This window comes from Ambystoma mexicanum, chromosome 4q (assembly GCF_040938575.1).
Source record: "Ambystoma mexicanum isolate Mex_15411 chromosome 4q, UKY_AmexF1_1, whole genome shotgun sequence".
Taxonomy (NCBI): Eukaryota; Metazoa; Chordata; class Amphibia; order Caudata; family Ambystomatidae; genus Ambystoma; species Ambystoma mexicanum.
The window spans coordinates 1,037,207,160-1,037,231,737 of NC_090928.1; the positions used below are offsets into that span (position 1 = coordinate 1,037,207,160).

General features: G+C 48.9%; 1 protein-coding gene across 2 annotated transcripts in view; it reads right to left on the reverse strand.

The window, feature by feature from the left end:
* The window catches only part of EPRS1 (glutamyl-prolyl-tRNA synthetase 1), a 1,308,133-nt gene that overhangs the window by 401,166 nt on the left and 882,389 nt on the right, over window positions 1-24,578 (reverse strand). The window lies entirely within an intron of this gene.

Genomic DNA, 24,578 nt, shown 5'->3' on the forward strand with positions numbered 1-24,578 from the left:
AGGACTCTCCGCATAATAGTTTTCAATCCTTATGGTGGTGAAATACACTTGTCTCTTCATGTCTTGTCATTTGTAAATCTAATATGCCTAGTAATGGCAGGAAGCCTATATTTAGCTTTATAGAGTTTATCACTTAGAAATGAATTTATATAAACATCTCTCCGCCGTGAGATTATTCAGTGCAACTTTTCCTTTGTGTATAACATGTTACAACAAGTGACATGTTCGTTACCATACATATATTTGACACATTCGGAGAGGTCACAGTAAGACTATTATCGGAGAGGTCACAGTAAGACTATTATAAGGTGTTTTTTTTACCACCATGGTTTGTTGCAGCCTGTTGGATGATTGACAGTACCCATTTTTCAGTGGTGATGTTGTTCTACTGTTCGACAAAGTTCGCAAGCCGCCCACCTACTGGGGTGCTGAACTGGGGGATGAGTTTGGTAGCCTGGTCAGGACTGTTTCTGGAGGAATCTCTGCGTCTTTGCTCGTTTCCTCTGTAGAGTTGAGATTGTCCCTTATAGCCCACTTGGCTGGTGCAGGATGTTTGTCGACAGTAGGAGGACCTGTAGTCTTCTCAAATTCGTGGAAAATCTTGCTTTCCCTGAGCAAATAGATTGCAGAGTTGTTGTAACGTGCCAAATGAACAGGCTATTTCCATGTGGGCCTTGATGGCTGGTCAACCCTTTTCCCCCAAAGAGGTTGGCAATCAAAAGGCATTTCAATTACTTTTAACTGGACCTCAGGCTGTAAAATGTGTGGCTTTCAACCAACCTTGGCAGCGTAACACTACCCCATTGCCCATCTGGCGGAACCCAGTATCCACTGTGTACACTGCAACTGATGTGGTGTGGTCGGACATCTCTTCCCCTTCATGTAACAGGTGCATCATCCCGTTTCTCATCAGGTAGGAACTCAAGTGTTGGTCCTAGTTTGAATCGGAATTCACAACCGTAGTAAGAGAATCGCAAGTGAGTTTGCTGCCTTGACTGTTGTCACAGCTGCTGTAATGACTCTCAAGCCAAAGACATTAACTTTTCTCCCTCTTTGTCTGGAGGCACCATACAAGGAGAGGAGGGAACGGCAGCACGCTTACGGGCTGCTACAGAAACAAGTGTGTCTGGGCAGGGTTGTGTGCGCAGGCATTTGGATGCAGAATTTGGGACCTTGTATTTTTTTTTTCAAAGCGATCCTTCTTAATGGGCTCAGAGAATGGGTTTCTTATGATAAGGAGGCCGTCCCCCCAGATATCTTCCAGTACTGGAATGGCCACCTTTGAGTTCCTGGAAGATTCCCGTTGCTGGTTAAGGAAACCTTCCCTTAAATGTTCTTCAGCTAGAAGATCAAAAAGCTTTGCAGGCCGTGTCATGAAGGCATGGAAGGAGCCAATGTCGTCTGGGGGAAATTCTCTTGGCAGTACATCTGCTGGATCACCATCACCAGGACTTCAAACTCAAGTGTGGAGTCAGTGCCTGGGGAACCATCCGATGGATAGTAGGCTGTGTCAGTATCTGGGAGGGTGACCTGTGCTAATGCTGGAGCCCCTGAAGAGGTCCTGAGGGTGTGGGAGAAGCTAGGCCTTCCGTTGTAGGGAACTCACAGGTTTAAACTGGAGGAGCCAGACGTGCTTGGTGATGTCGTAGGCCTGGATGGCAATGACGTTGAAGTTTATCAACAAAGTGGTTGATGGGACAGAAGCAATGGTTTTAACTAGTTGTCGACAATAATGCTGTTGATGATGGATCTGTAGTTGTGGATGAGCGTCACTTTTCTGAAGAGTGGTTGGATGACAGTCGACGAAGGCATTCTCGGCACAGAAGTGGCCAACAAGGTGGCAGTAGGCAGAAACTACCTTCATCCAACCAGGTCACTAACCTGCATTGGGAGTCCTTGTAGGTCCTCGATGAGAATTACTGGCAGTTGGTACAAGTGTTCAAGCCGTGGTCAGGATACAGACAGACACTGTTCATGAAGATCCTTGATGTAAACGTTCCTCAGATTATATGTCCAGCAGGACTTAAAAAGGCTTATTTTCCTCATGTCTGTCATCTCAACAAGCCATGAATTCACTGCTGTAGGCAAGAAGCGATGCAGCACCAAACAATCAAAATTAGACTGAAATCATTGAAATTGTAGAAGAGTTCTCGAGCATGCAGTAGAAAATCTGAATATGGCCACCAGGGGTGGAGAAAGGGGAACTACAAAAAAATACAGGTTCCTACTTAACTATTGGGTCACATGTTGGATTGGGTCTCCATATCTAATGTGTCAAGTCAAGACTTTGTTAGACTTTGCCCTTAGTCCGACCATGCCTCCGTTCATTTTTCTATCATAGTGGCTTTTCCCACTAAGCAAAAGAATAAGAACTTGGGTATCACGTTTGTTCGGAATTTGAAACATCTTAGGTCAGAAAAAAATTGAACCTTAGCTAGATCATGCAATGAACTTCGCGGATTCCACTCCATCGACAGTAATGTCTCACGTCCTGACTGCAAATATTGATTTCATTACTAATTACCTGGCCTCGTTGAAACCATAAAAGATTAGTAATGGTAGGAAAAGCAAACCTTGGTTCTCTGTGAACCTTCAAAAATTAAAAGATTTCACCTTTGAGCTGTTGCATGTTTGTAAAGCGAATCCCTCTAACATATTTAGCAGCCTGTAAAATCTCAGCAAAAGCATATAAACGGGCGATTGTGGAGGCAAAGTCAAACGTCCACAATTCTAGGATTCAAAATGCTAACACTGATGTTAAGGAGTTTTTCTTTTTCATTTTGAAGGAACATGAGATCACTCCCCAGCCTCAGTCGCTTTATCTGATAAATGATGCACCCTGGTGTCAGGAGATCCAAAACGAGATGCATAAGAAAGTAATAGACGGCATAGCTCACAACAAAAAAAACACAAAAAAACCCACAAAAAACGACCTTCACCTTCCACTGTCCAGCAATATGAGGTCAGAGCCCTTTGCTAGATGCTCCTCCATTCCCCTATTTAACTTTCACTCTATTTCAGTTGAGGAATTGAAGGTGGTAGAGCAATAGAAGGCAACCAAAATGTAAGGGCGATCCTTGCTCGTCCCTGATAATTAAAACATGCCCCCGCTCTCTTGGAGGCAATATGCACATTTGTGAATTCCTCCTTCGATGAGGGTTACGTTCTGGCTGAATTATAACTCGCCTGGGTTATGCCCATCTTAAAAAGAAAACCGTCTCGCTTTAGACATCCCGCTTAATTATAGGCCCATAACAAACACTCATTTCCTATCCTGAACCGTTAACAATCAGGATTTAGACAAGGGTTCGGTACAGAGACCACCTTATTGGAGCTGAAGTCCAGACTTCTGGACGTGCCAACAAAGGCCTTACTTCCCTTCTAATTTCATTGGATCAGTCAGCCGCTTTTGATTTGGTTGACCATGCCATTCTAGTTAGTAGAATGGCAGAGGTAGCCAACATTTCCCCAATCTGAGCTGCAATGGAAAAAAAGCTCCTTTTTGGAAAACAGGGAAAGTAGGATATGCATTGAGGAGCCTGTGGCTTCACCAGTCTCAGTTCTTTTTGGGGTGCCGCAGGGAGCAAGCACTTCTCCTGGCCTCTATAATGTCTTCATGGCCCTCCACTTCTTTGTATTTTTGGAGCAGGGAAGGAGTCATGTTTTTAAAATTATGCTGACATTCAGTGCATTGCCCCTCCGACAGGCAATCACTCCCAAGATGAGGCTTAACTCAACAGAGTCTTTATTCTGATTGAGAATTGGATGGTTTGCAATTAACTTACATTGAATAGAGATAAAACAGAGCTAATGATCATGGGCTCCCCAGCGATACTGGCAAAACTGGACCCTGCCTACAAGAGTTTTTCACTGGAGGAGGTAAAAATAGCACCGCAATATAAAGTAAAAATTCTGGGAGTGGTCTTCGATCAGTTGCTAAACATGAAGGCTCAGGTTGACAGCATTGTATCAGCATAGGTATGGGATACATTACTCACCATAATCGTATTTCTGATGCTTGTATCTGCTTAGATTCACATGCTGTGCATAGGCCGACATCTAGTGGAAGCTGCGGAGTATTAGTTTGTTTTTCGAAACACGAAAAGGAGCATCGAACTAGGGCGTGTCAGTAATACTAATCCTAGTGTGACGTCCACTGTACCTATGATCCCTCACGTGTGTAGGACCCTCAGATTGTATTTTTTCTGACATGAGGAAGCATCAGGAGTAGCGTGAGTACAGAGTATCCAAGCAGCTAGATAGATACGACTACCAGCATCCATGCGCCTTCTCTCAGAGGGGAGGAAGGGCGGGCGCATGTGAATCTAAGCAGATAAAAGCATCAGAAATACGATTACGGTGAGTAATGTATCCCTTCTGAGGCTTGTGGAATCTGCTTACATCACATGCTGTGTATAGATTAGCGAGCAGTGTTAGAAGAAGGAGGTGGGATGTGAGAAGGGTCATTGTTAGGGAGAATTCTCTCTTTAGGCTGAATTTCCTAAACTAGTGAGTCCCCCCAGCAGCTTTGCTGGATTTCTGGAGTTTGTTTTTTTCTCCTACCAAGAGTGAGACTCTTTCTCCCACTCTTGGACATGATTTATCGTGTTCCTTTGACTGTTAATGTGTTTTATGGGCTATGGGGTCCTTTACTCCATAGGGTCTCTCGTGTTTTTACTATGTGTGGTACACAGCACCCTCCGTGCAGTAAAACAGGGGTGTCATAGTGACACCCCACCATAGACTCCATACCCTGGGACTGACTACTGTCTCCCAGGGCATGTAAAGTCACCATTGGCTTTACTAGTCCCAAATTATGAACAGAAACCAGTACAAACCATCATATTGTGGACGTACTGGTCAGGGCAATTCGATTGCCCCGGGGTCTGTTAGTCGAGGGGGCACGTCTCCGTCCCCCCTGATCGAGTTTTGGCTGGTGGTAGTGGATACTACTTTTTATATTCGACCACGAATATATCCCTATGGGATTTTCCCATTGTTCGAGGCTACCAACTTTAAGTATTTAATTCTCATAGCCTCGAACATACCGCCGGTTTATTTATTTAATATTAATTCGCCGGTTGGTATTTTTTGCCAGGACTCGATTCTAAAATGGCGTTTGTGTTCTCTTCTGTGACGACTCCAACCCAAGTCGAGCCCTTTGTTCCACTTTTTGGCGGGCTTCTCCACAGAAGCCTCCAAAAGTGGTGCCACTCTGTCTGGGTACCACAGGGGGTGTGGGAGGGGGTTTAGGCACCCTGGACTGAGTTACCTTGGTAACTCAAGTCACACTCTTGTGTGATTGGCCCAAGTGGTGAGCCGGCCGGCTCACCACTTAGCATGTTTGATTGACAGCTAGGCTGAGTGAATGGGGGTGTGCTGCATAAAAGCAGGGCTTTGGGGACTGGAACTTCAGAAGTCGCCACAGGACCTAAGAATCCGAGGAGGGAGAAGCTGAGCCGACCTGCAACAACGACACCACCGGTGGAGCCCTGCTGAACCGTCTCACCACTTTTCCCGACGACAGAGGAGATCTCCAGTCCAGAGAGTCTTCTTCCTTTGACTGGTGGGGATAACTGATTTCGCCGCCTTTTCACCTTCCTGGAGCATCTCGTGGCCGCCTTGCCCGTGCCAAGCACCCGGGCAACCGGAATACCACGGTTTACCACTACCGCGAAGAGAAGGGTAGTGCCTTTTAACCGGAGAACTCTGCGGCTGGTTTCTTCCCTGGCAGTGCAACGACCTTCATCTTTCCTCCACGGCGAGACCTCTTCTTCCTCTGGACGAAACACTGACTTGCACCTGTTGCCAGGAAAAACTGCCCCCGCTGGAGCTTCCTTCACACTTAAGGTACTGTGTCCCGCCTGGCTTCCCTTGTGACAGATCGTTCGGGGTGACAGTAAAGCCTCGACTTTCTAACCTGGGCTGGCCTGGGACAACCTAGCTAACTTTTCCTGACTTTAATTTCATCCTTTTTGTGCGAACTATCTACAAAGACTCTTTGGGCATAACCCCACTGGTGAACCTGGACCCCTTCTGCTTGCTCTCTCCAAGAGTGGGCCTTGCAATTGACTGCCTTGCTCTCCAGTAGAACTCTGCCTATCCTCCCTTACTGTGGTACTTTGAGAAAGTATTGAAACGTGTGTGCTTCTTTAACTCTGCCTTTTTCCCCTCCCTTTCTTTACAACTTATTAGAGTGTCATCTTATGTTAAGCGCTCACCTTTGTCTGAACATAAGTGGTGTTTCTCACTAAGACTTGTCTAATAAGTGAACAGGGTTATATATATATATATGATAGTGACTGTGTGTTGAAATTACTTACCTCTTTTTTTGCTAGTGTGATTTACAAGTGTGTTTTTAAATAAATAATTATATACTTTTTCACCAAAGCTCTGGTCAGTGTTTGTTTGTACTACTGTGTCACTGTACCTATTGTGTATACTCTGTATACTGCCTAACTCTTCTTGAGGGAAGTCTGACTGCTCAGCCACATCTACCAAGTGAATCTGTGTGGTACAGACTGCTACCAAGTGGGTTTACTGCCAAACACCTGTAGTCTTAAATCTTTTGCAGTCGTCCCTAAGGGAACTGCACAGGTTTCTGCCTAACACCTTCCATAAAGGCTTTGACAACTGGCACCTTCCACCATGACACCTTGTTATGGGAGGTGGTACAGGCTGACGGCGCCGCCAGGTGTACTTTGAGTGAATTAAACACCAACCGTGCGTCCAGTAAGTGGCGCATGTAGGTGACCATGTTGGAAGGAGTGCAATCAACTGGGTTGATTTGTTTATTCTGGCACCAAATAACAAATATTTTCCACTTATCAAAATAACAGTGCCTTGTGTTAGGTTTTCTTGATTTTTTTAAGATATCCATACATCTATGGGGTAAATTGAGATGGCCGAACTCTGACTTCAGGAGCCATGCTGCCAAGTTCAACGAGTTCGTTTGAGGATGCACCGTTTGTCCTTCGTGCTACAGGAGTCTGATGGGGTCGCACACCGCCAGTCTGCGTAGGTGTGGGAACCACATAGGAGCAACTAGGATGAGCGTCATCGATTCCCTGTGTATCTTGTTGACCACCTTCCTCATCAGAGGGGTTGGTGGAAAAGCGTAGGCAAACCTCCCCGACCAGTTCAGCCATACAGCGTTCCCCTTGGAGCCTGGCTGGGGGAACCTGGATGCGAATTCTGGGCATTGTATGTTTTTGCTTGTGGCGAATAGGTCTATAGTGGGGAAACCCCACTGAGAGAAGAGATCTTCTAGGACTTCTTCGTGTAGACACCATTTGTGTTCTTCTGGGAGGGGATCTCTGCTCAAAGTGTCCGCTAGTGAATTGAGATCCCCTGGAACATGTTGAGACGACAGGTAAATGTTCCGTCTGAGTGCCCATATCCAAATCTTCTGGGCAAGCCTGGACAGATTTGGCAAAAGAGTGCCCCCTTGTTTGTTTATGTAAAACATAGCCGTCGTGCTGTCTGTTAGGATCTGCAATGACAAGTTGGGTAGGTGGGGTTCGAAAGCCTGAAGCGCTCTGAAGACTGCCAGAAGTTCTAGCACGTTGATGTGATTCTGAGCCACTGTGTGAGACCAGAGACCCTGAGCTGTGTGGTGAAGGAGGTGTGCTCCCCACCCTGACAGGGCCACGTCTTGCGACTACGGCCTGTATTTCTGGATCGTAAAAGGGTTTCCCCTTTGCAAGATTCTCTTGTCCACCAGCGAAGACTCTGTACTAGTGTTGGCGAAACGACCACTAGATCGTCCCACTGACCACTTGCCTGAGACCACTGTTACGCCAACCATTCCTGCATGGGTCGTATGCGCAGGTGTGCGTGGGGAACCAGGTAAATGCATGATGCCATCATGCCTAGTAAACATCGCTTTGCGCACCCTTATCTGGCGACCGGACTGATATTGAGGAATTTGCAGTAACAGATTCCGAATACTTTTGTCTGATGGAAAGGCCAACCCCTCTTTGGTGTCTAGGACGGCTCCTAGGAACTGTTTGGAGGTGTTTGGAACCAGGCTTGATTTTTTTCTCGTTGATTGAGAAGCCCAATTGGAAGAGGAGGTTGATTGTTCTTTGAATGTTTGATCTTCAAATTACGGGGGTTTCCCCTGTGATGAGTTAGTCGTCCAGCTACACTGGGATTGCCTCCCTGCGTAGGTGCGCCGGCACCACTGCCAGTACCTTGGTGAATACCATTGGAGCCAAGGCTATTCCGAAGGGCAGAACCTTGAACTGGTAGTGCTGGCTGTCTACCTTGAAGCGCAAGAATCTTCTGTGCGCTGGGAGCATGGAAATATGAAAATAAGCATCTTTCATATCCAATGTTGCCATGAAATCTCCTCTTTTTAGTAGGGTGTTTCTTCCTGGAGTGTAGTCATGCAAAATCTTTGTGGCTTGACATACTTGTTTGCAGGGCGTAAGTCTAATAATGGGCACATCGTTAGATTTTTTTTTGGCACAAGGAAGTAAGTTGAATAAATACCGTTGTTTACCTGGTTGCCCGGGACGAGTTCTATTGCGTCCTTTGCAAGAAGAATGGTGATCTCCTTGAGGAGGATTCTTTGGTGCTCCAAGGAGTGTATCTCCGTCTTGGAGGATGGTCGCAGGGGCGTTTCCAGTAGTTCTATACAGTATCCTGCAGTCAGCACCCATCTGTCCGAAGTGATCCCTTCCCATACGTGGGTAAATATGGAAATGCACCCCCCTACTGCAGATGCATGGGAAGGGACCCGGAGCGGAACGTCACTGTTTATTGGGAGGCGTAGCACCTCTATCTGGGCTGCCTCTCCCCCTACCGTGGCCCCTCTTTTGACTTCTGGCGAAACCCTGGGTAGCTTGTTGGTTGCCGCCCCATGAGGGTCCTTGATTCTGGTAGTAATTGGACCCTCTCTGGGAGTTTTGGCCACGAAAGGGACGAAAATTGTTATTTCCCCGCTGGTTTGTGGGCTTATTTGTTAGTTGGCCAAGGGACTTTAAGGTGTCATATTCGTCCTTGGCCGTTTTCAGCGCTTCCTCCACTGCTTTCCCAAACAGGACATTAGGGTCTACCGGCATGTCTATGAGGGTGGCTTCGGTCTTGGGTTTAAACCCCGACTGCCTTAGCCAAGTGTGTCGTTTAATTACAGTGCTTTCTGCCATCAGCCTCCCTGCATTGTCTGCTGCATCGAAGTTAGCCTTGAGAATGCATCCGGACACTGATCTTCCTTCCGACGCAATCTGGGCCAACTGGCTCTTTAGAGGTTTTGGTGCGGAGGCAATGAGGGCAGCTACCTGTTCCCATTGGTGGCAGTTATAGCTTGCTAGCAGAGTGGTGGTATTGGCAATGCGTGCTTGGTATGCCGACGTGGATGCCACCTTCCTACCTAGAACGTATATTCTCTTTCTCCCTTTGTCCGGGGGAGCTTCTGAAGATGCTAATGGTGTTCCCGCTCTTTTCCTGGTGGTTGTAACCACTAATGAGTTGGGTTTTAGCTGACCCCTTATGTACAGTGGGGTCAGAGGGAGCGGTCCTGAATAATTTTTCTACTCGTGGGTTAACTGCCCGAGTAAGATTAGGGGTCACTAGAGAAGGATCGATTATACGTTGAATAGATTTTTGAATGGGGATAGCCTGGGCAATGGATCTTTTATCCCCTAGAATTTGCTCTGCAAAATCTCTCTCTTCCTTGGCACCCCGAGTGTCAATTTGGAAATGGGCTGCCGCCTTGGCTAAAACTTCATTAAGCAAAGGCTGATTGTCAATAGGTGAGTCATTCACAAGTGGGTCCTTGGGAATAGGGGAGTCGAGACTGTAGGCCTCTGCCTCGTCTTCCTCCTCCTCTTCCTGGTCCTCATCATCTCCACAGTAATCGACCCCAGCCTGGTCGTCTAGCATTTGTACTTCCGAATCCTCACCATACTGTTGGTAAGGTTCAACACTAAAAGGGTCTGAAATCAGCCCCTGAACTGGAGTCTCAGTACGGCGTCTTAGTAGGAAGTTGAGGGTCTTTGGATCCCTAAGGGGCAGAGGTAGCAGGAGTACACTGATAACTATGGAAGTAAGTTGGGTCTTTTTCGTAGAAATCTACGAAAAAAAGACATTCTCCTCATTACTCTGTCAATGTCCTCCGAGTTCCATTTCTTGGAAGGAACAAGTTACTTACCTGTACCTGTTGTTCTCCAGCATGGGTCTGGCATGGATTTACATGCTCATGAATATCCCCCGTCGTCAGGCTGGGAATCCTCGGTATAGAAAAAAAATCAGTATTAGTTTAGTTTCTGATCTGTCTTTCTCAGTAGTAACCAATCACTGGTCTCTGGGTCATACTGCCCCAGCCAATGACTGCCCTCTCCCTAAGCCCCTCCCCCTGGCAGCCATCCTCAGATTTGGTAGCATGTAAAGTGGCAGTATGGCCAAGTGAAGAGCCGCAGAGGGGTAGGAGCAAGGGTTTGCATGTGAATCTATGCCAGACCCATGCTGGAGAACAACAGTTACAGGTAACTAACTTGTTCCTTCTCCAGCATGGGGTCTGGCATGGATTCACATGCTCATGAATATAAGAATACATAGCAGTACACACATGCACAACTACGGGAGGTGGCAAGGCTCAACATTAAGCACTACATAAACTCAACATTAAGCAACACTTACCTCCTCACCAGGCCCACCTTCAGGCGAACAGGTTGCGCAGCACTGCTTGGCCGACTCTGGACTCCTCCCTGGAATCCCGGTTGACGCAGTAGAACTTCGTGAAGGTGTGACCTCCACGTAGCAGCCCTGTAGATGTCCAGCAGGGGCACACCAGACATGAACGCCGTGGTAGCAGCGATCGTTCTGGTCGAATAGGCTCTCCAACGGCTGGGCAACTGTCGGTTTGCCAACCGGTGACAGTGCATGATACAGCCGGAGAGCCATCTGGAAATGGAAGCCTTCGAGAGGGCCTTCCCTTGATTCACAGGTCCAAAGTTCACAAACAGCTGTGACGTCTTCCGAAAACTCTGTACGGTCCACGTAGAACTTCAGCGCTGTATTTTGATGGAGGCATGAGCCAGCCCCGCCTTGGCCAGCGACAGCAAGTACGGCAACACTTGAGGGGCCGCAATCTGCAGAGGGTTAATCTTCTGTGCACGGCACCAGACGGAGAACCTCTTCCATTTGTGTTCATAGCACTTGAGAGTTGAGGACGCCCTGGCCTTTGGAAGCACCTCCTTGCAGTCCGCCGGGATATTGTACCCTCCAAACTCTAGTGCTGCAGGAGCCAGGCGTGCAAGTTCAGCGGCCCCAGGTCATGATGGAGGATGGCGCCTCCTTCTCTGGAGAGAAGATCTGCGTCCGTCGATAGTTTGACTGGGGAGGGGACGCTAGCAAGTCCAGGAGGTCCAGGAACCAGATCAGTCTCAGCCAGGCCTGTGCAACAAGGATCATCCTGCACTGGGAGCTCTTGAATTGGTTGACGAGTCGCAGTAGCAACGGCAACGGAGGGAACGCATACAGGAACAGGTTGTCCCAGGGGAAAGAGAAAGCATCGCCCATGCTCCTCGGCTGGGGAAACCTGCTGGCGAACCTCTGGCACTTTGAGTTCGTCGCCGTGGATAACAGGTCCCCATCGTCGGAAGAGTTGATCCACTTGGTCTTGACGCAGTTCCCACTCGTGGCATGAGCGCAGCTCCCTGCTCAGTGAGTCGGCAATGGTGTTCTTTATCCCTGCCAGGTGGAAAGGCACCAGAAACATCCCCTTGGCCACTGCCCAATGCCCAATGCCACAGATCCTGGGCCTCCTTGGATAGGGCCGGAGACCTGGTTCCTCCCTGCTTCCGGATGTAGAACATCATGGTGGTGTTGTCGGTGAAGATCCTCACCACCTTGTCCTTGAGTGACGGGAGAAAAGACTTTAGGGCCCAGAACACTGCTCGGAGCTCGAGGATATTGATGTGGAGTGACCTCTCCTCCGGGAGCCAAAGGCCTCTCGCGTGCAGATCCCTGGTGTGCGCTCCCCATCCCTCCAGGGAGGCATCCATCATCACCGTCTCCTGGTGTGCTGGGGTCTGAAAGTCTGTGCCCGCCGCGAGATGCGCGCAGGTGCCCCACCACCAGATAGCTTGGTGAAAGATCTCGTTGAGCAGGATCTCATCTTCGAAGCTGCCCGCTGCTTGCGTCCAACGGGCGTTGAGGAACTCCTTTAGAGGACGCATCCGCAGTCTGCATAGGCGCACCAGTTGGATGCAAGAGGACATCATGGCGAGAAGGGACTTGATGGACCTCACTGTGGCCACGTCCGTGGCCAGCAGACGCTGCACCTTGCCCAGGATGGCCTTCGTCCTTTCCTCCGACGGAGAAGCCAGTCGTGCCACTGTATCGAGCTTTGCTCCCAGAAACAGTGCGACCTGCGACGGAACTAGGTGGGATTTTGGGAAGTTGATGGAGAATCCCAGATCCGTGAGCAGTTGGACGGTCTTCGTCTTGTGCTCGACGGCGAGCTCCTTTGTCCTTGCTCGGATGAGCCAATCGTCCAGGTAGAGGTAAACATGCATCCCCTGCAGGTGCAGCTGCGCCGCCACTGGTGCTAGGCACTTTGTAAAAACCTGGGGCACCAACTTCAATCCGAAAGGCAGGGCCTTGAATTGGTAGTGCCGTCCTTGGGCTACGAATCTGAGAAACATTTGGTGTCCTTTTAGAATGGGGATGTGGAAGTAAGCATCCTCCAGGTCCAACGACGATAGGAAGTCGCCTGCCTCCAGCTGTCCCAGCATGTGCTGAAGGGTGACCATCTGGAACTTCTGTGCCTTGATGTATTTGTTCAACTGGCGCAGGTCCAGGATGGAGCGCCAACCGCCTGTCTTCTTTCTGACGAGGAAGTACCTTGAGTATACTCCGGAGCCTCTTCGGGACAAGCTCGATGGCACCTTTCTTGAGCATCGCCCTTACTTCCAACAGCAGTTGAGGGATGTGATTTTCCTTCCTGGCCATGGAGGGAATGTGGGGGGCACTTATTTAGAAATTCGAGAGTGTGCCCGTGGGCCAGGGCATCCATCACCCAACGGTCGGTGGAGACTGACTCCCACACGCTGACAAAGCTTGCCAGCCGGCCTCCCACCGGGGTGCTTAGGTGGGGGCCCGACACCACGGCCGGTTCAGTCCTGTTTGGAGGCGGCCTTGCCACCTTGGCCTCCTTAGCGACGGCAGCGAGCTCCTCCCGACTTGCCGTGCCCTCTGTAGGCCTCTTGCGAAGAGAAGCGGGCTGCCTGGTGGTACGTCGAGGCGCCACCGCCGAATCCTTTGGAGGCACCTTGCTTGCCTCCGGAGTGCCGAAAGGGCGGTCGTCGTTGCTGCAAAACTCCTAAGGCCCGAGCTGTCTCCGTGTCGGCCTTGATGGCCTGAAGTGACTCATCCACTGTTTTCCCCAACAGGTTGTTCCCGTCGGAGGGCATGTCCAAAACTCTGGTTTGCACATCCTGGCGCAAATCAGTAGCCTTGAGGCATCCCCGCCGTCGGCAAACACTGTTGCCCAACTGGCGGAAACCGGTGTCAGCAATGTCAGTGACTACCGTTATGGCGTGGTCTGACGCCACCTCTCCTTCCTCAGAATCTCCAGGGCTTCAGCCCTCTTGTCATCTGGTAGGAAGTCCAGCAGGGGTGCAATCTTGTACCACAACTCCATGTCGTAGCGGGCCACAATCGCAAGGGCGTTGGCCGCCTTAATCGCCGATGAGATGATTCGTCGTCCCATGGCATCCAGTTTCTTTCCCTCGCAGTCACCTCGGGGAGGTGGAAGTTGAAGCCGTCGCCCCCGCCGTTTTCTTCTTGGCTGCCGTAGAGACGACCGAATCCAGGGTCGGCTGGGCCATAAGGCACAGGGGGGCAGAATCAGGGACTCAGGAATTCTTCTCATACCGATCTCTCTTGGCAGGCGCCATGGACGGGTCCTTCAGGACCGCAAGCTCCTCTTCCCAGATATCATCGATATCACCGAGCAACAGTACCGCGAGGACCGTCTTTCTCTTGGCCTCACGCCGTTGGTAGAGGAAGCCTTCCTTCTTCTGTTCCTCGGGGCAGAGTTGGAAGAGCTCGGATGCCCTGGCAATCATGGCGTGGAAGGAGCCAATTTCGTCGGGCGGAGAAGCCCGAGGGGGTGGTGATGATGGAAGGTCTATCCCGTCGTCACCGCCGTTGTCATCCATCTCCATCGTCGAATCCATCGCTGTGTCATCTCTGGGATACGGAGAGGGAGATGAAGGCTCGACGGGCCGCGAAGGCTGGAAGGGCGGAGGAGGATGAATTCTCCTCCGTTTGCTCGGAAGACTTCCCGAAGGGCGTGGTTCCATCGGTTCGCCCTTCAGGGTTAGTGACAACCTCATCCTTATCTCCGTGCATAAGGATTGGATTGCCATCAAAATGGCCGCCGAGCTGTCCTGAGGCTTGGGCACTGGTTGCGACGGGCGAGATGGCTGTTCCTCCACTGGAGCCTCGTCGTCGCCACCGTCGCTCTCCTCGATCACTTCCTCAGGATCTCTCCCATGGGATCGGACCTTCTCGAACCTCTTATCGAGGCCCTTCACGGCTTCCACCAGCTCCTCCTCAGAGGCTGTATCTGTGTCCGTAATGGCCACCACCCCCTCCTTTTTCCAGCGGGGCCTTGATGGGGGTCTTGTCGATGGGCTGGAAAGAGGATTCCCTCCGCGGTGGCAGGGAAACTCTGGGCCCCCGAGGTCGCCTCCACTGGGGAAGCCTCCAAAGGCTTTGCCAGGGTTACCACGACTCCCTCGATAGAGGCCTTAGCCGGGTGAATCTAGGTCTTTACCACATTGGGTGTGCTTTAGGCCTTCACCTTGGGGGGAGGGTCACCGCCTCGCTCCCCCTCGGCTGATCCCTTCGAGATCGACCGGGACCTCTCCAGAAGCTTACCCGGGTTCTCGGATTTTCTCTTCCCCGAGCCAGAGCATTGGCTCGTGGTTGATGGCGTCGGTGAAGGTGCGCCCTGCCTGGCAGCCAAAGAGCCCGACCCTTCGGCGCTCCCGGTGCCTGCAGACTCGCAGTGCTTTGCCTTCTGTTGGGCCCCCGCTCTGACAGATTGTCGCAAAAACGCACAGTCCTTTTCCACGTGCGTTTTGTCCTCATGAAGGCAGTAGAGACATCTCGAATGCTCATCCTCCTTGAAAACATTCTGTAATCCGCATCCAGGGCAGTTCCTTAACAGCTTGGATCCAGGCGTCGAGCTTCCCTTTCATGGGCCATGTCCACGAGGTAGGCCTCAGATCTTCTGGAATCCTCCAAGAAGCGTAACTTGATGAGGACTTTGCCCTTGAGGGGCATAGAAAATTCCAAAACGGGTCCCCGTTGATCGGAAGTAGAAACGGTGGAGCTAGAGGCTCGATTGAGTGAAAAAACGAGATGAAACTCTGAAAAATCACAAAACGCAGTAAAAGCACGAGAGCTAAAGCACGAGGAGTCCCAACACTTGAATGTGCGGTAAAAATATGAGGATGGCTGCCAGGAGAGGGCAGTCATTGGCTGGGGCCAGTATGACCCAGAGACCAGTGATTGATTACTACTGAGAAAGAGATCAGAAACGAAACTGATCCTGATCTTTTCTATACCAAGGATTCCCAGCCTGACAACGGGGAATATTCATGAGCATGCGAATCCATGCCAGACACCATGCTGGAGAACTTGGAATAACCTTTCCCTGCTGTGGTTCCTCATCCATGCCCATATCCTGAGGAGTGGTCCTTTGGTCTAGTGACAGGCTCAGGGGCCTAGGACTTTTCTAAAGGCTGTTTGTGTTTCTCCGTCTGAACCTGGTGTTCAGAGGCTTTCTTATGTTGTTTTTCCCCATTCCCAATGTTTGGCGTCGAGATTCGGAGGATGGATCACGAGATTCAGGAGTGTTGGAAGATGGGCGTTGAATTTCGGAAGCAGAAGTCAAACAAACTACCAGAGTAGCCTTCGAACGTGCTGCCTGGGGGTAGAGGTCAGATTCGTCTTCTGACGACCATACCTCTGTGACTTTAGGTAATGTGGCACTCTTAGCAATCGTAGACGGTTGCTGTGTGTCATGGGGCGACCGTGACTTGGAATACCCAGAGGACACCGATTCTGCGGACCGCTCTCTCTTTGCCTTCTTCTGCCAATCAGTCGACACGCATGTCAAATCTCGGGTGGGGCGAGTGTGTTTAGTGGAAGATGTGTGGATAGCGCTCTTGCCGCCGGGTGTTGTCCTCCTAACTGACACGCCGGTCAGTCCTCCGAGGTCGAGGGCTTGCGCGCCTGACGACACCCCTGTGCCCTCGCCGTCCGATACAGCGGCGTTGCTGCCATCGCTGAAGGAACCCACTGCGTCCATGGCTTCGAGTTGCCTGGCGTAGTGGGCCCAACGCTTGGTCGAGTGGTCCTTAAGTGCCTTGGCTTTGAAGAGCTTACAAGCTCTAAAATTTGCCTCAGGGTGGTCCCTTGGAAGACACAGGTTACAGGTATTATGTTTATCTACCCAGGGGAACCTACGGTTGCACTTCAGGCAGAATTTAAATGGAGTACTCTCCATATGTCAATATCTGGTAGCGGGCGGGTATATGTAGGAAACGAGTGTGTGTATATCCACCCCCCACTCTCCCTACTTGGCAGGGCCGAGGCCCAGGCCAAGGCCAGAGGCCTTCCAAGCCCCTAAGTCCGTCATGTAGTCCCGACGGCTGTTCTTCCTCGTTCTCAAGCACCGACATCTATCTTCGGCAATCTCCGACGTAGGGTTGGAGAACAGGGATTTTTTGATAATTATATGATAAATGGCTAAAAGCCAGGGAACACCGCGATTATGCTTCCGATAAGTATGGCGGAAAAATACAATCTGAGGGTCCTACACGCATGAGGGATCATGGGTACAGTGGACGTCACACTAGGGATAGTATTACTGGCACGCCCTAGTTCGACGGCCCTTTTCGAGTTTCGATAAAAACAAACTGTAATACTCCGCAGCTTCCACTAGATGTCGGCCTATGCACAGCATGTGATCTAAGCAGATTCTATAAGCCTCAAACTATGTTAAATTGCTGGCGCACCTTGGACCTTTCATCTTCCAGGCGAATGCGGAAATCATTGCTAGAGCAATTATCAGGGCTAAAATTGACTACTGTAGTAGTCTATTGGTAGGGCTTGGCAAAGTCGACTCAAATAGACTTCAAGTGGTACAGAATAGAGCGGTTAGAGTGGTTGTTGGTTTACCTTGCCAGGACTACATCTCAGAGGTGAGACGCTCGCTGCACTGGTTGCCGGTAGAGGCACGAGCCCAGTTTAGAATCCTGGTTATCACTTTTAAATGCAGACTGGGGCTGATGCCCTCTTATTTGCAAGACCTCATTACAGAGAAGGTTAACGGCAGGACCCTCAGGTCTAGCATTCAGGATTACTTGTTCCTCCCCAGATGCAGAACTAAGAAGGTAGAGAATAGTTCCTTCTTCATGGCGGCCCCTAAGGCATCGAACCAGCTGCCACCTGCTTTGCGAGGCCAGTCATCGCCAGCTGTCTTTAAGAATTGAAAACCTGGCTGTTCTATTGAATGGTGTTTCCGATCAGACTGATCCTTTGAGAACTCTGTCAGCAGGGGGGGTTTCCTTTTCTTGCTGTTGTGTTTTTGTCTGCGCCCTAACGCCCCAGTGTCCATGGCTGTGCAATACAAATAACGTAAAGTTAAGTACATTTGGTTGTGGGCATTATGACCTAAATGTCTGTAGTAGACAAGCAGTTTAAACAATTTAAAGGTAAACTGCTTCAATGTTACTGAGGATTTCCAGCCTGACAACAGGGAATATTCAAGAGCATTTGAATGCATGAAAGATCAAATGCTCAAGAACCACCATGACAGGATCTGTTTAGTTACAGCCAGCCATCACAGCACCAGCATAACCCAAAAAAAGCTTGTCATCATTCCTTCAGTCTCCTGCCTTGGAAGGGTGAGGCAGAGGAAAAAATACTGGAAGATGGATCTTTTGAGAGAGATGGAAATCCAAGACTAACTTCGAAAAGAAGGAAGGTCTTGCTCTCAACATCACCATCTCTTTGGAGAAAAACAAAGAACACATTTCTTACCTCTATTTAATGTTCTTTCTAATGGGTGTTCCAAAAATGAATTCCTCATCTATGATATTGTATCCATAGGGCAGCTGTTCTTTGGAAACTGTTCTGCCATTAGGTGGTGCAGTGCAGCTTCTGTTCTGTCCGACGACTATGGGCACCATACCGTAATCGGATTTCTGATGCTTGTATCAGCTTAGATTCACATGCTATGCATAGTGGTAGCTGGATAGTATTACATTTTTTGTTTTCAAAACTCAAAAAGGGATGTCGACAGGGCGTGCCAGTAATACTATGCCTAGTGTGACGTCCATTGTACCCATGGTCCTTCACGCGTCAAGGTCCCTCAGATTGTTTTGTTTCTGACATGAGGTAGCATGAAGTGGAAGTGTGGGTGCATGTGAATTTAAGCAGATACAAGCATCAGAAATAGTATTACGGTGAGTAATGTATCCCTTCTGAGGCTTGTGGATCTTCTTATATCGCATGTTCTGCATAGATTAGCGAGCAGTATCTGGAGAAGGAGGTGGGATGTTAGAAGGTACAGTGGCAAATAGATGTTTTAGAATCGCTTGTCCCTCCTGTCAATCTGCTTTAGAGTGAGTGTCAATGCAATAATGCTGTGTTAAAGTATGAATGAAATTCCATGTAGCAGCTTTGCAAATGGCATCTAGAGGAACGTTTGCATTGAAGGCTGAGGTTGCTCTGGTCCGTCTGGTAGAGTGAGCCCTGGGAGCGATATGTAAAGCTTTTTTGCATAGGGAATAGCAGAGCTGTATGCACTGGACTATCCATTTGGAGATGGCGCTTTTTGATAAGTGATCGCCCGCCTCCCATGTGCTATGGAAACAAAGAGTTGGCTTGTTTTCCTTAGGGGTTTAGTTTTGTTCACATAGTACAATACTGCCCTCCGTACATCAAGTGTATGGAGGCTCCGCCCAGCTGAGTTGGATGGATTTTGAAAGAAGGTAGGAAATTCTATGGATTAACATGGAACTTTTAAATGAACTTAGGTGAAAACCTAGGATGTGTTCTGAGGACACCCTCGTCTTTGTGTATTATGAAGAAAGGGTCTTCTACAGACAAGGTTTGTAGCTCACTGACTCATTTTATAGAGGTGATGGCTACGAGGAATGCAGTTTTCTAAGTCAAATGTTTTAGGCTGGCTTTGTGCATAGGCTCAAAGGGGCGGACCCATCAATCTGGAGAGCACAACATTCAGATCCCAACCTGGGGATGGAAGGGTAGATTTCCATTTTATTATGTTTCATATAGCGCTTTATCCCAAACCGCTGTACAATTTAAAAACCGAGTACAGTACAACAGTAGTGGTAAATAAACATCAGAACAGGTAGCAGACAATCAAGGACAACGTAGGAAATGAGCTTTCAAAGAAGAACAGAAAATAGAATAGTCAGTGATCGAACAAAGCCACTGGAAGGGCATTCAAATGTAGAGGGCCCAGGAGCTGAAAGGAACGGAAGCGAGACTGGGCACATGGTGGACGTGGAACATTCAATCTCAAGAGACAGGAAGAACATAAAGGGCGAGATGGACTGTAGAACGATAGAAATGAAGCAAGCTAGTCAGGCACAAGTTGGTAGAGTGATTTAAAGACTAAGCATAGGAAATTAAATTTGAGTTGAGAATGAAAAGGTAGCCAGCCAAGTGATGCAAGTGAGTACGAAACAGAGGCACGATAGGAAAGAAGGCAGAGTAGACGAACGGAAGAATTATAGATTGATTTCAAGGAAGCAAGACAAGAACACGGGAGACCGAAGAGAGTGTTAGAGCAGTAAAAGAGTTGAGAAATTTAAGGAAGATGAGAAGAATTTCGATAGCCTGGAAAGTGAGAAAATGGCTAACTTTATGAATGTTGTACAGATGAAATGCCAAGATTCTGAGCTGTGGCCGAAATAGTAAGATTAGCGGGTGGAAAAGATATGAAAGGAGGTGGTGGGTGAGGCGGAATAGTGTTAGCATGGAAGAAAAGCACCTCAGTCTTCCCGGCATTTAAGGTGAGTAAGTGGGAAGCCATCCAAGATTTGATAGAAAAAAGACAGGCTGTAAGGGTGTGGTAAATTTTGTGAGTGAAAGACGAGAAGGATAGGAAAAGTTGTGTGTCATCAGCATAAAAATGATGAGGCTAAAGAAGAGATTATAGCTGAGAGTTCAGAAGAGTAGAGAGAAAAGAAAAAGGGACCCAAAACTGATCCTTGGGAAACACTGTGCTCAATGGACAGGGGTAAAGAGGTCTGACCGGCCCAGGAGATAGAAAAAGTTTGATTTGAAAGATAGGAGAACCAGAAAAGAATAGCACCCCTAAGACCAAAGGAAGAGACAGATTCCAAGAGCAAGGATGCATCCAAGGTGTCAAAAGCAGCAGATACGTCAAGCAAGGTAAGAAAAGAAGAGTGTTTAGAGTAGCAGGCTCAGAGAAGAGAGTTAAGTACACACATCAGGGCAGTCTCAGTGGAGTGACGAGGATGGAAACCAGATTGAAAATGAGGAAGAAGAGATAGGTCAGTGACAAAGTATGAAATCTGAGAATAGACAAGACGTTCAAGGAGTTTAGAAAGATAGGCTAGGAAGGAGATAGGTCGGAAATTAGAAACAATAAGCGGGTTGGCAATGGGCTTTTTCAGAATAGAAATAATTGTTGCATGTTTGAAAGCTGTGGGGAAGACAGAAGTACTGATATTGAAAAAGTAAACAAGATAAGGTATAAGAAGGGTATAAACCTTAGGAATGAGAGCCGATGGAATAAGGTCAGTGGGAGTAGCGGTAGAATGAGCTTTGGCTATTAGAAGTAGTACATCAAAAAGTGGAGAGAAACTAGAGATGAAAGCAGATTGAATATGATGGGGTGCAGATATGGTGGTTGGGGAAGGAGAATTTTGAATGCGCGGTGTGTGGCACAGTGTGTCAGGTGGAGTCTGGAGGCGGACCGCTGTGTTTCTTCTCCGAGGATTGTGCGAACTTTGAACCTTGAACTATTCTACATAAACCACGCGCAGGCGCGGAGCGCGGCGCGGTGTGTGGCACAGTGTGTCTGGTGCCGGGAGTCGGAGTCGGAGTAGGAAGACGGAACCCAGAAGACGATCTGGCGAAGTGACCTGAGGGTGAAGGCGGGAAAGAGCGTCTGAGGTATTCCAGCCCCTTCTCCCCTTCTCCTTCCCCTCTCCCTCTTCTTCCCTTCCTTTCTTTTCTTTCTCCCTTTTTCCCCTTCTACCCTTCCCCTTTTCCGCCTTCTTTCGCCTTTCTCTCCCTTCCTCTCCCTTTCACCTTTCCCCTCACCCTTCCCCTTCCACGCCCCACGTTCCTTTTCCCGACCCTACCTGTGAATCTGTGAACCTTGTGAACCCCGTGAACCTCGTGAACCCTCTTCCTGCCTTCTGCCGCAGACCGTCCCTAGTCGTTCTCAGCCACTTGGAGCGGCAACGACGACAGTAGTGTCCACTTGTCTGTCCAACGGGGGGCTTCCAGAGCGCCTTCTCCACCATGGCTTCACTGGCCGCCTCCAACGAAGCAGAACCGGGTCGGTGGATGCGCAGTAATAAACTGCAACCTGAACCCGCAACTGACCCTAGCACCACGCCTGAGCGAGTCCCGCCAACCCCCATAACGCAGGCACCCCCCCAGCAGGCTTACCGCCCCGACGAGTGACCATGAGCCTGAGACCGTCGGTGGACGCCCTAGGCGGTGGTCTGCGGGGCTGGGGGTGCTCATAGTCGAAGAGGCGCTCCTAGGAGAGTTGGGAGTTGAGGGGGAAACATCTGAAATAAATGGCACGCGGCGAACCGAGAGGTCGGAAATGCCGCATTCTACTCTGAGTATTTGCCAGGATACGACACCAACAGCAGCAGAGTCCCATAGCAGGGGGGCCAGCACGGTGACATCAAAAGATGAGGCAGCCTCGCGCGACGAAGAAAACAATGATGACTCGGTGTTTGAAACACAAGAATGTCTAAACTCTTCAGGCCAGGCCCCCTCGACGGGAACCAGAACAGCCAGCAAACCGAGTATAAGACCTAGAAGATCTAAGAGCCAGGAAAATAATGGAAATGTAAGCATAAAAACTACTGAAGTGTCAGCAAAGACTCACAAAGCCATATCATTACTTGACTTCGACTCGGAATCAGAGAGGGAAGACGACAAAAGTCAAAAGAAAAACCAAGAAGTCTCTACAAGACCAAGACTCTACAAAAAAACAATGAAAGACAGACCAAAAGAGAAAGTTCCAGATGAAAAGGTCTGTGTAAAAAAAGGGCGGAAGGCTGGCCTCAAAGCTACAGGAGGCGGCATGGAGCCGATAAAACCATCAATACTCCCCTCGCTGAAGGACTACTTCCTAAAACATAGCAAGAAGAAACTGCTAGAGTTGTCTGACGCGGAATTACTGGAGGCGGCACAAGAACCCCCGCCAGTGAATAAAATCCGCAAAACAGACCTAATTGAGAGTAATCTAGCACCTAAGATCAAATGGCACGCACGCAAACCTTGCAGTGAAGACGGGGCCCTAGTTGGAATAAGGGCAGAGGCTGGCCCGCCAACTAACCCGCCTAAATCCTCGCCACTGTTGACAAACCCTCGGCTGGAGCTCTCAAGAAACTCAGACGAAGAAGCGACCATGGACGAATTGAACACACGGTCTAATCTGGTGGGTGAACCAGCTCAAACAACAAGACTCGAAGAGCCCAACCCCGTACAGATGAATTACGTAAATGATCTCCGCCCAACAGATCCCGTGAAAGAACTACCAGTAGCACAACAGAACCAAATTCCTCCACAGAGTGCGTGCACGGAGTTGAGTGATAGACCATCAATTAGAATAAGAAATACCCAGGCAGAAGACTCCAACGCTTGGACCCGTCCTCACACACAGTCCAATAATAATAGAACCGCGGCGGATAAATCCACCGACAGCCGAGAGTCTGCATCAGTATTGGAAAAAAACTATACAGAAAGGAGACAGCAGCTACAAGCTGAAAGAGGCTTACACACGCCGATTAGACTAAGGACACAGCGACATGTCGGGTTTGTCTGACAAAGAAATACCATCATCCAAAAAAAAGACGGACCTCCTGACTATCATGTCGGCACTCACAATAGCCCTCAATCCATTCAGCAAACTTTACGAATCCATCCACGAAGCTTTAAAGGATAATACAACAATGATTACTTCTCTAAAGGAGAAATTGACATTTATAGAAGGCTATGTAACGGCCACAGATCATAACTCAAAAAACACGCAATTGAGCCTGGAAGAAAAAATAAAAAATCTGGGGAAGGAGTTGTCTAACATTACCCCCAGAGTTCAACACACTGCTGCATTAATTACTAGCAGTACCCAAACTGAAGAAGTAGTAACAATAAAGAAAGACATAGCCCCAATCTTCGCAAAAGGCCCAGCGAAACCACGAGAAGCGCTCCCAGTGACAAGACAAGTAATAACAAAACCAATCAACGCGAAAAACCAGACAGAAGGGCCGCTCCTGCGCATCCCCAGAAAGAGGTCTCCAGCATACGCAGCCAGCCTATCGACCAGTCCTCAAATTAGGAGTGCTAATCCACAACACTTGAGCCCTATTATAACAAGAGCAAAAAAGGGCAACAACAAACCAGACATTGATAGTACCCAGAAGAATCACGACCAGACAGCACTGTTAAATGGGCCTTGTGACGTAAACCCCGACCCTGATTCTCCAAATGACTGCCAGATGGTGGAGTACGCCAACGCTATTTCACCTCCATCAGAATCATTCCGATCTGAGGATTTAAAGAGTCCACCCAGAGATGAGCGAAAAACAACAAGGAGACTTAGTGCGCCGAAAGAAGGGTCTTTGGGTTCTAGGAGGGCAAGCCGTTGGGAAAGGCGTTCGAGCTCACCCAGTCTGGGATTAGTAGCGATAGAAGGTCTAAAAATTAAAGAAGCGAAGCATCCCGAGAACAGAGAATTCGGAAAACCTGCTTGGAAGTCTCGACTACAAGAACAAAGATACCATCGAAGACCCTCGCCCAAAGACCGCAGCAGACGGACAGAAACTATTGCAAAAAAAGAGCTAGAACACTCTGATATCTCCCTATTTAAACTAGAGCAAATTTCGGCAAGAGACAGCTACATGGTCCTAAACAGAAGAACGGTCCTAAAAGTAATATCCAAAATAGACAAACTTCGGCACCTGTCAACAAGTGACTTGGTTCTGATAGAGCCATACCACAGAGACCATAAAGCCAAAGCCTACCTGCATGTAAGAGCTAATGCTCTAAACGAAAGGCCCCTAGAAATATCAAAAGACCTTCAGCGCATGGGCCTAAAATTGGAAAAATTACAGACAAGGAGAAAGGAGATGGGAAAGGGCGCAAGGATAGAAGAAAGTCTTGCGCCAAGAGGGAAAATTGAGCCAAAAGTTCCTTTATCCTCAGAAGAAAACAGAAGAAGAGTCTGCCCGGCAGACCGCCAAAAAGAAGAGTGGAGAAACCAAGACGTTTATCCTACCAAAAGGGTTGGATTCAGCAACAGA